This window comes from Acinonyx jubatus, chromosome B1, assembly GCF_027475565.1.
Source record: "Acinonyx jubatus isolate Ajub_Pintada_27869175 chromosome B1, VMU_Ajub_asm_v1.0, whole genome shotgun sequence".
Taxonomy (NCBI): domain Eukaryota; kingdom Metazoa; phylum Chordata; class Mammalia; order Carnivora; family Felidae; genus Acinonyx; species Acinonyx jubatus.
Window position 1 is genome coordinate 31,995,914 of NC_069382.1, and position 13,165 is coordinate 32,009,078.

At 38.1% G+C, this 13,165-nt stretch overlaps 1 long non-coding RNA gene across 4 annotated transcripts in view; it reads left to right on the forward strand.

Moving 5' to 3' along the window:
• The window catches only part of LOC113604685 (uncharacterized), a 110,803-nt gene that overhangs the window by 35,381 nt on the left and 62,257 nt on the right, over window positions 1-13,165 (forward strand). Inside the window, exon 4 of one of the 4 annotated variants that reach the window (XR_003426709.2) lies at window positions 8,180-9,500. The exons of the other annotated variants lie outside the window; for them this stretch is intronic. This is a non-coding gene — a long non-coding RNA (uncharacterized LOC113604685). Of the gene's footprint in view, window positions 1-8,179; window positions 9,501-13,165 lie in introns of those variants that run through there. 4 annotated transcript variants of the gene reach the window in all.

Here is a 13,165-nt window from a genome sequence, read left to right on the forward strand (position 1 = left end):
AAAAAGAGGAGAGATTGCATAATAATAGCTAACATTTACTGAGTGCTTACGATGTTGGTAGGCAATTTACTACATACTGTATATGAATTAACCAATTGAATACTTATTACAACCCTATAAAGTAAGTACTATTTTCATTATTTCCATTTAATAGATAAAAAAGCACAGAGAGGTTAAGTTACTTGTGCAAGCCCACACAATAATATTCCGAACACTTGGAGTGCTTATTATATGCACTGTTCTATGAACTATACACATATTTATACTATCTAATTCTCACCTGAACCCTAGGCGACAGGCATCACGATGCTTATTCACAGATGAGTAAACTGAGGGCCAGAAAGTTTTTGTAACTTTGCCCAAGGTTACACAACTAGTAGGTGGCAAAGAGTTTGAATCTGGACAGTCTGGGTCCAGGTCCATGCTCCTAAACTTTGCACCCTTAAACATTAATATTCAGGGGCGCCTGGGTGGCTCGGTCGGTTGAGCGTCCGACTTTGGCTCAGGTCATGATCTCATGGTCCGTGAGTTCGAGCCCCGCGTCAGGCTCTGTGCTGACAGCTCAGAGCCTGGAGCCTGTTTCAGATTCTGTGTCTCCCTCTCTCTCTGCCCCTCCCCTGTTCATGCTCTGTCTCTCTCTGTCTCAAAAATAAATACACGTTTAAAAAAAATTTAACAAACAAAAAAACATTAATATTCACCACGTAAGCTTGTATCGTAAAGCTATCTAGTTTACTCTCTCAAACAAAAGGGTCCTTGCAGAGATTGCCTTAAGAATACCGAAGTCAGGGATGTAAAGCCTGGTGAAGCGTCTGACTGCTGGGTCACCTTGTGGGTTAGTAAGTTCTGTGCAATACTGCGGAATCTAGTTGGGTGCTTCCATTCACAGCAGGGCGAGAAGACTCCTACGAAGGCAGGGTTTGAATTACAGCAACCTAAAAACGAAGTGAGACCCTCGCCTGGAAAGTAAACATCAGAATGCTTATTCAAAAAGCAAAGCCTGGATTTGTTAGGCTCTCTTGAGAGATGCCATCATTATTAAAGGCCTTCTACCAGCTGGCTTCCTGTACTCGGCAAAGCCTAATGATGCTGACAGGTCACATAAGCTTGCACTAATGGGCTTGTGTTTTATTTATTCAGGTGCCGATTTGACATTTCCCAGCCCCGATGAATCTATGGATTTGGAAATAACCGGGTCCTCTCCATATATACTGTGATGTTATCTCCCCCAATGAAGGAAATGGGAAACAGGAAAGGCCTAGATTCCCTGCAGATAGCTCTTATGGTTTACAATGAGAATTCCAATACTATGAAAAGCACTAGGCAAAATTTAAAACACAAATCATTGGTGTTTAACGTGATATATTGCGGAGAAATTTCTGGCACTGGAAGTCTTTCTTTAAGCAACACTTCCACACAGCGCCAACTAAATAATGGAACAACATCTGGACGCCTTCTAAATCGAGTATGAAATTATGTATTTCTCCCATGACACAGATGAGACCAAAAGGCAACATTTCCTAAAATAAAAAAAATGGAGGGCAAATTAAGTAGTGGCTAAGGGAGACTCTTGTGCTTTTTTCCTTTTATATTTTAAAATAACTTTTATTAGTGAAGTAAAGCGAATATACAGAAGAGTGAGCAAGTCGTGGATGTTTATCTTGGCACATTTTTACACGCACCTATGCAACCACCACTTGGACCCAAAAAGCGAATGCCACCATGGTCTCAGAGTCTTTGTGTCCTCTTTAAGCCCCTGCCTTCCAAATTAATCACCATCTTGATTTATTTTTTAATTTAAATGTAATTTAAATTATTTTATTTAAAAAAATAAATTATTTTATTTTATTATTTATTTATTTTGAGAGAGAGAGAGATTGAGCATGCATGCGAGCAGGGAAGGGGCAGAGACAGAGGGAGAGAGAGAATCCCAGGGAGGCTCCACACTCACAACTGTGAGATCACGACCTGAGCCGATATCAAGAGTTGGATGCTTAACTGACTGAGCCACCCAGGTGCCCCTAGTTTTTATTTTAGATTCTAGCACAGGCACATAAACCATATAAAATATATGTAAAGTCTAAAAAAAATAATCATAAGGCTAAACTTGTAATTATCACACCCGTCAAGGGATAAAAGTTGACCAGCCACACGGTATCCTATCACATGCCCCGTCCCTCTAGCAGGAAGACAGATGCTTATTCAGGTAATATAAAAATCATTTCCTGGTGCTATAGTTTTCCTAACCCATTGTGTATCCTTAAACAAAGAAAGTTTAGTCCTGTTTTTTTTTTTTTTTAAATATGATATTTAAGGGGTGGCTACCTAGCTTAGTCAGTAGAGTATGCAACTCTTGATCTTGAGGTTGTAAGTTCAAGCCCCACACTGGGTGTAGAGATTACTTAAAAATAATATCATTTTTTAAATCTTTATTGATTTTTGAGAAAGAGAGAGAGAGAGAGAGAACTAGGGAGGGGCAGAGAGAAAGGGAGACACAATCTGAGGCAGGCTCCAGGCTCTGAGCTGTCAGCACAGAGCCTGATTTGGGAATTGAACTCAAGAACCCTGAGATCATGACCTGAGTCTAAGTTGGACGCTTAACCGACAGCCACCCAGGCACCCCTAAAAATAATATCTTTAAAAAATGTTATTTTTAATCTGAATGTAACTTTTAATCTGAAGTTCCCCCTGTATCATCATATTTTATTTGTGCATTGTATTTGTTGAAGAAACCGGGTCTTTATCCTGATAGTGTTTCCCATTATCAGGTAATAATGACCCCAAATTTCAAACCTGATCATTTCAAATATGATCAAACCCATAACTCCAAATGGCAATTTATAGGCAATACAAAGGATGTAGTGACTTCTTAAAATACTTATGTAGGTGCACTCAGCATATCCAGTATAGCTTCTACAGGAAATCAGGAGAAATGTTTGATTTTTTTTCCTTTAAAAAAAAAAACAGTTAAAAAAAATGAGTTAATTCCCTATCATCCTTCAGAGGTAGCCAAATTCTTAAAACATTTTTACAAACTCATATATTTAACTTGCACTTTCTACTAGGGTGACAGTAATTACTTTTGAATCCGAGAAACCATGCTGACATATTTAAAAATATAAACTATGGTTTTCATTGTTTTTCTTTAGTTAGTGAATTTTTTTCAGAGAGATAGATTTTCTTATTCATGGACCATTTAAAATATTTTACTCTTTTTATCCTTACTGCTGTTCACCCTGTCCACCTTTGGCACGTAGAAGCTTCTTCAAGTTGCATTTGTGTCTTTTTGATAATACTCCAGTACTCTCTGATAGCCTACTCACTATGAGAAGATACACTATGCTTGTTTGTATATTTCTTGCCCAAGTCCTGGAATTAACAATTTCTTCAAGAAGCTTTGGCTTCCTTTAATGGAAAATGATATTTCAAGATCACACCCTGTAGGCTAAGGGTGTTCATTGAGAATGGAATATAGATATAGAATATAAAACAGAGGAGAAAACATTGTCATATGTGATAAGGGATTAATATCCAAAATATGGAAGGAACTCTATAATTAAAATAAAACAACAAAAACAAATAGCCAGATTAAAAAAATGGACAAAGGACTTGAGTAGACATTTCTCCAAAGAAGACATACAAATTGTTAATAATCATATGGAAAGATGCTCAATGTCATTGATAATCAGAAAAATATGTATCAAAACTACATTGAGATATTACCTCTTATCCATCAGAATGGCCACTATCACAAGAATAGAAAACAAAAAACGTTGGTAAGGATGTGAAGAAATTAGAACACTTGTGCACTGTTGATAGGACTATAAAGTGATGTGGCCACATGGAAAACAGTATGGAAATTCCTCAGAAAATTAAAAATAGAACTGCCATAACATCCAGCAGTCCAACTTCTGAGTATATACTCGAAAGAATCTAACACAGAGTTTCAACAAGGGATCTGCACACTTGTATTCACCGCAGCCTTATTCACAATAGTCAATAGGGAGAAGCAACCAAAATGTCCACCAACAAATGAATGGATGAAGAAAATGTGGTACACACAATGGAATATTAGGCAGTTTTTAAAAATATGGAAATCCTGTCACATGCTACAGCATGGATGAAACTCTAGATTAGGCTAAGTGAAATAAGCCAGTTGCAAAAGGACAAATACTGTATGATTTCACTCATCCTAAGTATCTAAAATAGTTAAACATTACAGAAGCAGAAAGTATAAGGGTGATTGACAGGGCCTGGGGAAAGGTGAAGGGTTTATTAGTGTTTAGTAGGTATAGAGTTTCAGTGTTGCAAGATGTAAAAGTTCTGGAGATCTGTTGCACAACCTGTAAATATACATAACATTACTGAACCGTAGACTTAAAAATGGTTAAGATAGTAAATGCAATGTTATGTGTTCTTATCACAATACAATTTTTTTTATAAGATCTTAAATCAATAAGCTAATGTTCTATTTTAAGAAACCTGAAAACAAGAGCAAACTAAATTCAAAGTAGGCACATGGAAAGACATAATAAACGAGTATAAATAAATAGAGAATAGAAAGATCGAGGTGTCTGGATGGCTCAGTCGGTAGAGCATGTGACTTACCATCTCAGTGTTGTGAGTTCAAGCTCCACATCGGGTTGGAGCCTACTAAAAAAACGAGAGAGAGAATAGAAGGACAATGAAGAAAGTCAATGAAACAAAGGCTGTTTTTCTTGTCTTTAAAAAATATTTTTAACGTTTATTTTGAGAGAGAGAGAGAGGGCGTGCATGCGCGCGCGCGCGCGCACACACACACACACACACACACACACACACACACGTGGGGGAGGGGCAGAGAGACAGAATCCCAAGCAGGACCCACACCATCAACACAGAGCCCAACGTGGGGCTCGAACTAATGAACTGTGGGATCATGACACGAGCCAAAATCAAGTCAGACGCTTAACTGACTGAGCCACCCAGGTCACAACAGGGGCATCTGGGTGGCTCAGTCAGTTGAGCCACCGACTTGATTTTGACTCAGGTCATGATCCCAAGGTCATGGGATCAAGCCCTGCCTCGGGCTCCAGGCTCTGCGTGGAGCCTGCTTAAGATTCTCTCTTTCTCCCTTTCTCTGCCCCACTCCCCTGCTCGTGCTCCCTCTTTCTCTAACAAAAAAGAACGACAAAAATAAATAAATAAAAGAAAAACAAAGTTGATGACCTTTTTAGCTATACTGAGCAAGAAAAAAAGAGAAAAGAGTCAAATATTAATTTCAGAAATGAAAGAAGGGTCATTACTATTGAGTTTATAGGAATAAAAAGGAATACGAATGAAGTCCAAGAACAAAAGTATGATGATGAATTAGATCATCTAAGTGAAAGGAAAACTCCCAGAAAGACACAAACTATTAAAACTGATCCAAAAGGATATACAAAATCTGAATAGAACTCTAACAAGTAGAACAATTCAGTTAGTAAAGGCCAGGTCAAGATGGTTTCACCAGCAAAACTACCAGATGTATAAACAAAAGCTGACACTAATACTTGACAAATTTTCTCCCCAAACGAAGAGGTAATACCTCTCAACTCCTTTTGTGATGTCGGTATTACCTGACACCAAAAGACATCATAAGCAAAGAGAACTCCACACCAATATCCTTTATGAATATATATGCAAAAATCCTCAACAAAATACTAGCAAACTTGAATCCAACAACATAAAAATGATTATACATCGTGATTAAGTAGGATTTATCTCAGGACTGCAAGGTTGGCTCAACATATGAAAATGAATCTGTATCATAATTCAAATTGACAGCATAAAACACAAAATGGCGTGGTAGTCTCAACAGATGCAGAAAAAGTCTTCGACGATATCTAACATCCTTCATGATATAAACAATCAATGAACTAGGAATATAAGTGTATCCTCAACTTGATGAAAGACTTCTATGAATAGACCACGGCTAACATCGTAATGTTGAAGAACTGACTGATTTCTCCCTAAGATCAGGGACACGATGAGAATGTCTACTCTATTTTTTTTCCAACATTGTAATGAAGGTTCTAGCCAGGATAATTAGACAGGAAAAAGAAATAAAAGGCTTATTTCCCCCCCCAACCCATTTTTATTGAAAAGTAATTGACATACATCACTGTATTAGTTTAAGGCATACAGCATGATAGTCTGATTTACATATATTGTGAAATAATTACTACAGTAGGTTCATCTAAAATCTATCTTCTCGGATAGATACAATAAAAGGGAAAAAAAAGAAGAAAAATGAAAAAAAAATCTCCTCATAATGAGAACTCTTAGAATTTATTCTTTTAACAGCTTTTCTATATATCACAGCAGTGTTAGCTGTCATCATCATGTCGTACATTACATGCCTGGTACTCATTTATCTTATCACTGGAAATTACATGTTTTGACCAACTTCTTCTATTTCCTTCTCTTCTCACCCTCTGCCTCTGGTAATCACAAGTCTGATCTTTTTCTATGAGGTTTTTTTTTTTTTTCCTTATAAAAGACATCTTGATTAGAAAGGAAGAAGTATAATGATCTCTATTTCCAGATTGTTACATGGAAACTCCTAAAGAATCCACAAAACTCTATTAAAAACAATAAATGAATTCAACAGGGTTTCGGGACACAAGATCAATACACAAAAATCAACTGTATTTCTACATACTAGCAATGAACAATCCAAAAATAAAACTAAGAAAACAATTGTATTTATAATAACATCAATATAATAAAATATTTAGAAATAAACTTATAAAAAGAAGTACAAAGCTTTTGCTAAAAACTAAAAACCACTGTTGAAAGATGTTAAAGACATAAATAAATGATAAGATATTCCACGTTCATGAATCAGAAGACTTAAAACTGTTAAATGGCAATACCACTCAAACTGATCTACAGATTCAATCCGATCACTATTCAAATGCCAATTGCCCTGTTTACAGAAATTGAAAAACTGATCCTAAAACTCATATAGAAATGCAACAGATCCAGAATAGTCAACAATCTCAGAAAAGAAGAAAAAAGTTGGAAGACTCATGTTTCCTGATTTGAAAACTTATTACAAAGCTAGAGTAAATAAGACAGCATAATACTGATTTAAGAATAGACTTATAGACGGGCGCCTGGGTGGCTCAGTCGGTTGAGCGTCTGACTTCGGCTCAGGTCAGGATCTCGCAGTTCATGAGTTCCAACCCCGCGTTGGGCGCTGTGCTGACAACTGCTGACAGCCTGGAGCCTGTTTCAGGTTCTGTGTCTCCCTCTCTCTGCCTCTTCCCCACTCATGCTCTGTCTCTATTTCTCAGAAATGAATAAACATTAAAAAAAAAAAAAAGAATAGACTTATAGCTCAGTGGAACAGAATCAAGAATCCAGAAATAAAACCTAATATTTACAGTGGGGGCGCCTGGGTGGCTCAGTCGGTTAAGTGTCCGACTTCAGCTCAGGTCATGATCTCGCCGTCCGTGAGTTCAGGCCCTGCATCGGCTCTGTGCTGACAGCTCAGAGCCTGGAGCCTGTTTCGGATTCTGTGTCTCCCTCTCTCTCTGCCCCTCCCCCGCTCACGCTCTGTCTCTCTGTCTCTGAAAAATGAATAAACCTTAAAAAAAATAAAAAATAAATAAATTTAATATTCACGGTCAATTGATTTTCAACAAGAGTGTCAAGAAACTACACTGGGGGAAAGAATAGTCTTTACAACGTATGGTGCTGGGACAACCAGATAGACAGCATGAAAAAGAATGAAGTTAGACTCCTATCTTATACCATATACAAAATGAACTCAAAATGGATCCTAAAACAAAATGTGAAAGCTACAATATAAAACTCTTAAGAGAAAGCATGGGAGTAAGTATTCGTGACTGTGTCAGGCAGTGGTTTCTTAGATAAGACTCTAAAACCACGAGTGGTAGCATAAAAAGTAGATAAATTGAACGTTATCAAAAATAAAAATTTTGTGCATCAAAGGACACCATCAACAAAGCGAAAAGGCAACTCTGTGCTTTGAGATGATCTCCAATGGTAACCTCCTCGAAAAGATATAGACCTTAGTGGGGAGATGCCTGGGAATTCTCCTTCCTACCCTTCCCTGTTACTCAAATGTAGCCTCAACACTTTCCATTTTGTGCACTTTCTCTCCAACATGGGACATGTTTCTTTCCAACAGGAAATGTCCCTCTTGGCACCGAGGGACAAAAATCACCAACTGTGGAAAACCTGATTCTTGATCAGTGAAACTTTCAAAGACAGATCTTGATCAAAAGGGAGAAATGTGAAAATAGGTAAAGGAAACCTCATTTATCATGAAGTTGGGGAGCCCTGAAGGGGCAGTTCTCACGCATACACATTTGTCGCAGTCTAATAGCCAGCAGGAAGAAGGAAGATCCCTCCCTGTCCCAGAAACACTGCACTAACCGCCACTTACAGCCAATAAGAAATCACCAGGACTCATGTTCTTTTCGGTGAATTTTTGTTCAAAACAACTCTCCTCAATTTCCTCTTAAAACCTAATAAAAGTTGACTTTCCCTTTGTCTCTTCAGACTCCTCTATGTTTTCCCCATAGTTTGATTTTCTCAAATTGCGCTTTCTCAGCTATTCTCAAATAAACTCATTTTGCTAATAAAATAACTGGCTAATTTGTCTTTTTTAAAGTTTATTTATTTATATGTAGAGAGAGAGAGAGCAGAAGAGGGGCAGAAAGAGAGGGAGAGAGAGAGAATCCCAAGCAAGCTCCATGCTATCAGCAAAGAACCAAATGTGGGGCTCAGTCCCACCGACCATGAGATCATGACCTGAGCTGAGATCAAGACGCTTATCTGACTGAGGCACCCTGTGACCCACTAATTTTTATTTTTAGGTTGATGGTTTAATTTCTTGATTCTATAGGTTTAAGTCTTTTGCCAAATTTTGATAATTTTCATCTATTATTTCTCTGAGCACCTTTCTACCTTTGCCTTCTTTCTCCTCTCATTCAGGAAGTCTAATGACATAAATGTTAGATTTTTTTTAAAGTTTACTAATTTTTGAGAGAAAGAGAGATAGAGTACATGTAAGCAGGGGAGGGGCAGAGAGAGAGGGAGAGAGTATCCCAAGTAGGCTCCATGCTGTCAACACAGAACCCAATGTGGGGCTCGATCTCACCAACCATGAGATCATGACCTGAGCTGAAATCAAGAGTCAGACGTTTAACTGACTGAGCCACCCAGGCGCTCCCTAAATGTTAGATTTTTGTTTTATTCCCACAGGTCCCTTTGGCTCTGTTCTTTTCCATTCTGTTTCTCTCTGTTGTTTTAACTTGGTTAATTTCTATTTTTCTAAGATCTCGTTCACTATTTCCTCTGTCTCCTCCAATCCCTTGAGTCCATCCAGTGAATTCTTTATTTTGGTTGTTCTGAAATTTCCATTTGATTCTTTGTTTATTTCTTTGGCACAAATTTCCATTTTTTTTTTTTCCAGTTGTTTTGAGTCTGTTGTTCATAATTGCTCATTCAGGTTTTGGGTTTTTTTTTAATTATTTTTTTTTAATTTTTTTTTTCAACGTTTATTTATTTTTGGGACAGAGAGAGACAGAGCATGAACGGGGGAGGGGCAGAGAGAGAGGGAGACACAGAATCGGAAACAGGCTCCAGGCTCCGAGCCATCAGCCCAGAGCCTGACGCGGGGCTCAAACTCACGGACCGCGAGATCATGACCTGGCTGAAGTCGGACGCTTAACCGACTGCGCCACCCAGGCGCCCCTGTTTTGTTTTGTTTTTAAATCATATGTGCTTTAAAATCTTCACTGGATAATTCTGTTACTTTTGTCATCTCAGTATTGGTATCTGTTGATTGTCTTTTTTTCCTTTACTTTGAGATCTTTCTGACCTTACGTATAAGAAGTGATTTTTCAATTAAAACACGGATATTTTAGGTATTATGTGATGAGATTCCGGATCTTATTAAACCTTCTGTTTTAGTAGGCTTCTTCTGGCTCCTGTCTGGCTAGGGAGGAAGGGAGATGTCAACTTGTTACCACCAGATGGTAGAAGCCAAGATTCCTCACTTAGCCTGAATAGATGTTGAATAGTGGACATCCTTGCTGTATTCCTTGTCTTACTGGGCAAGGATCTACTCTTTCATCATTAAGCATATGTTAGCGGTGGGTTTTCATAGATGTCTTTCATCAAGGACCAATTGAAGAAGTTCCCTTCTATTCTTAATTTGCTGAGGGTTCTAAATAAGGAATAAATGTCTCTTGCTGAGCGTTTTTCTGCTTCCATTAAGAAAACAATCCAATTTTCTTTTGCAGTTTGTTAGTATGGTGAATCACATGGATTGATTTTGTCATCGATTAATTTTTAAATGTAAAACCAACTTTGCATTCCTGGAATAAATCCCACCTGGTTGTGATATAGTCTACTTTTATAAGGCTGTTCAGTTTGATTTGCTAAAGTTTTATTAGGAATGTTTGCATTTTTGTTCATGAGAGATATTTGTCTCTAAGGGGTTTTTTTTTGTTTTTTTGGGGTTTTTTTTGGTTTGTTTTAATGTCATTGGTTTTGGTTAGTGCTGGTCTCATAGAATGAACTGGGAAGTAGTTGACCTGCTTCAATTTTTGAGAAATATTTTTGTAGAATTAGCATTTACTCTTTAGATATTTGGTAGAATTCATCATTAAAGCCATCTGGTCTTAACAGTTTTCTTTGCGGGTATGTTTTTTAACGTACAAATTCATTTTCTCCAATAGATATACAGCGACTCGGTAATCTGTTTCCTCTTGAGTGAGCTTTGGTAATTTATGTTTTTCAATGAATTTATCAACTGTGACGAATTTTCAAACTTATCTGCATACAGTTATCCATAACACTGGCTTGTCGGAATTTTAATATACGTAAAATCTATAATGATGTTATCTTTCATATCTGATATTGATCATTTCTCTCTCTCTTTCTACTAAGCGTCAGACTCAACATTATTGACATTTTGAACTGGATAATTTTGCTGTGGGGGCTTTCTTGTAGGGTGTTTAGCAGCATTCCTGGCCTTTACCTCTTAGATACAAGCAACACACTGAGTTGTGGAACTCCGTAGTATCTTTAGACATTTCTAATGTCCCCTGGTGCGCAAAATCACCTCCAAAGGAGAGTTGCTGGGTTAGAAGTTTGTTGCTTTTACTGATCTTTGAGAAATACTAGTTTCTTTTTAATGTTTACTTATTTTTAAGAGAGAGACAGCGACAGAGAGAGAGACAGAGACAGAGAGACAGAGGAGATGCTCAGGGAGAGCTGGAGACATAGAATGAAGCAGACTCCAGGCTCTGAGCTGTCAGCACAGAGCCCACAGCGGAGCTCGAACCCACAGACTGCAAGACCATGACCTGAGCTTAACCGACTGAGCCACCCAGGTGCCCCTGGGAAATAAATACCAGTTTTTTACTTCATTGATTCACATCATTTTTTATCTTCTACGTCTCTACTTAATATGTTCACTCTCTTCTCTAACCTTCTGAACGTATGGAATGCAATCATAATAAACTGTTCTCATGTCCTTGTCAGCTAATTCCAACATCTGTATAAATTCTGTGTTGACTTTAGTTGATTGATTTTCCCCCTCACTATGGGTCATATTTTCCCGTTTCTTTGCCTACTTAGTAAATTTTGATTGGATACCAAACATTGTGAACTTTTAGCTTATCTTAGGCTTGGATATACAGTAAAACCTTGGATAGTGCGTAAACTTGTTCTGTGAGTACTTCGCAAGACAAGCAAACATTTCCAATAAATTTTAATTCGATACATGAGCGATGTCTTGCAATGTGAGTAGGACGTGATGCCGAATGTCACATGATCACAACTGAGCCAATGGTTCTTCTCTCTCCCTCTCGCTGCGGGATTCTGGGTGATTGTTCCAGTGCTTGGATGCTCAGTCTCAGTCCGTGGTGTTTGGCAGGACATTGGAAGGTGCCCACAAAAGGCACTAGTGTATTTTTTGTCACTTCACAGCACCTATGGACAGTGCTTTGCTTTTCCATACAAGAGTAAGCTTGGGAATGCTTTGCTTCATTCTAGATCATTGGATAGGTTCCTTGTTAAAGTTGCACGAAAAGAAAAAGATTCCATTGAGCCAATAGATAGCAGGGATGCCATTAGTAATGGTGAAAGTCATCCTACAGTATAATCCCCCTCTCTCGTCTCCCTCACACCAGCCACGAAGGTTTTCAAAGGTAAGTGCGGGTTAATTTGTTTATTTTTCTTGGTATTTTGTATTTTTTTATTATTTCATATTGTATTACAGTATTGTTAGCATTTTGGGGTTGGATATTTGAATATTGAATATTTCGGGGTAGTGGAATGAATCATCTGAGTTTCCATGATTTCTTACCGGGAAATTTGCTGTGATATACAAACTTGCTTTGGATTACATGCATGTTTCCAGAATGAATTATGCTCGCAAGCCAAGGTTTTACTGTATTTGCATTTCTATACAAATTCTTGGGTTTTGGTTTGGTATACAGTTATGTATGTTCCATGGACACAGTTTGATTCTTTTGGTTCTTGCTTATTGGGTAGGACCAGGGCAGGGTTTAATTTGGAGCTAGTCATTTTCCACTATGAGAGCAAGATTCTTATGAATGCGCCGCCTAAAGCCTCATGACTGGCTGTTAGTCCTATGCACTACTCTGAATGCTGTGAGGACTGTTCCCTTTAATCATCTCATGCCATTCTTTCCTCAGCCTGGGTAGTTTTCTCACATATGTATACTGATTTCCACCCTGCCGACGGGTCCTCTGGGACTACTCCATCATCTCTGGTACTCTGCCTGTGAACTTGAATCACTGTGAGCTCAGCTCTATCTTCCAACCTCTCCTCCATTCCCCACCTGGGACTTCCCACCCCGTGCTGTGGCCTGGAAACTCTTCAGGGGCACAAACCAGTCAGTTATAGTGTTCATCTTACTTTCCACCTCTCGGGGGGTACTGTTCTGTGTTGCCTGTTGTCCAATGTGTTCAAAACTTTGTGTATATATTTTTCCAACAACCAACAGTTGTTTTGGTTAGGAGGTAAATCTGATCTTTCCATTGTATTCAGAAATATAAGGCTATGTAAATATACTTTAAAACTCTGAAAAAAAAATGTGTAAGTTCTCAGCAAAATACAGTTTACCAAATTCAAT